Here is a 1052-nt window from a genome sequence, read left to right as displayed (position 1 = left end):
TGACTGTTTAAGATGTGCAGAAGGAGAAATAAGTAACATTACTGGTAGAGTGATTTATCTGTTGAAAGTTATCAAAATGATCCTTGACAAAGGGTGGGCTCACTCAAAATAGATGGTCACCCTTATTCAAATGCTGGTCCCCCATCGTGAGTTGCAGCTGCATAATAAAAAATATTCAAATTAAAGCTATTTGTCTGTTTTAAAGACATTGGTTGAAGACCAATTAATCACCCAACATGTATATACATAAACACAAAAGACATTAATGCAAGGTTGTTGTGTAACTCAAGATGTTACCTGAACCAGTACCAGACTATGCACATCAGATAATTATTAATATTAACTCTAAAATCAGAAACCAAAGTCTGTGACTCCTTAAATCTAATTTTGCCACAGTTTTCAACTAGCCTATACTGTATATTACAACAGTTTTAAAGAATTCTAGAAATTTTGTTTTGGCCATTTGTTGTTCCACCACATGATTAAACTATGGAACTATGAAACATTTCTGGGGGCACCAGTTCTTATGAATCCAAATCATTTATGACATATACGTATATGCAAAGAAAAGATGTAAGGTTGAGACAAAACAAAAGAAAAATGTACTGAGAAAGTCTAATAACTGCTATTTGTTTCAGATTCCATCACCTGTGTGCAATGCCACCCTGAGTTCTGGTCAAATGAGAGAAGAGATGCTTGTGTGAAGAAGGAGGCAGAGTTTCTATCATATGAAGAATTATGGGAGCGCTTCTCACTGCAGCATCCTTATTGGAACATGCATCACTGCTGTTGTGGCATTCATTTTCTTCAGCTACAGGAAAACTCCTATTGTCAGGGCCAACACTCTGACTGAGCTTCCTGCTGCTCTTCTCCTTCCTCTATGTTTCCGGGTTTCTCTACCTTCATAGGCCGGCCCTCTGAGTGGTCCTGCATGCTGCGACACACAGCATTCGCATCACCTTTGTTCTTTTGATCTCTTGTGTTCTGGGGAAAACTTTTGTGGTGTTAATGGCCTTCAGGGCCACACTTCCAGGTAGTAATGTAATGAAATG

The 1052-nt window shown here is 38.5% G+C and overlaps 1 pseudogene; it reads left to right on the top strand.

Annotated features, from left to right (window-relative positions):
• Positions 1-1052, top strand: part of LOC116687027 (extracellular calcium-sensing receptor-like) — a 14674-nt pseudogene that overhangs the window by 13131 nt on the left and 491 nt on the right.

This window comes from Etheostoma spectabile, chromosome 3 (genome assembly GCF_008692095.1).
Source record: "Etheostoma spectabile isolate EspeVRDwgs_2016 chromosome 3, UIUC_Espe_1.0, whole genome shotgun sequence".
In the NCBI taxonomy this organism is placed as follows: Eukaryota; Metazoa; Chordata; class Actinopteri; order Perciformes; family Percidae; genus Etheostoma; species Etheostoma spectabile.
The sequence above is the reverse complement of the archived record's forward strand: the minus strand, read 5'-3'. Positions and strand labels throughout refer to the sequence as shown.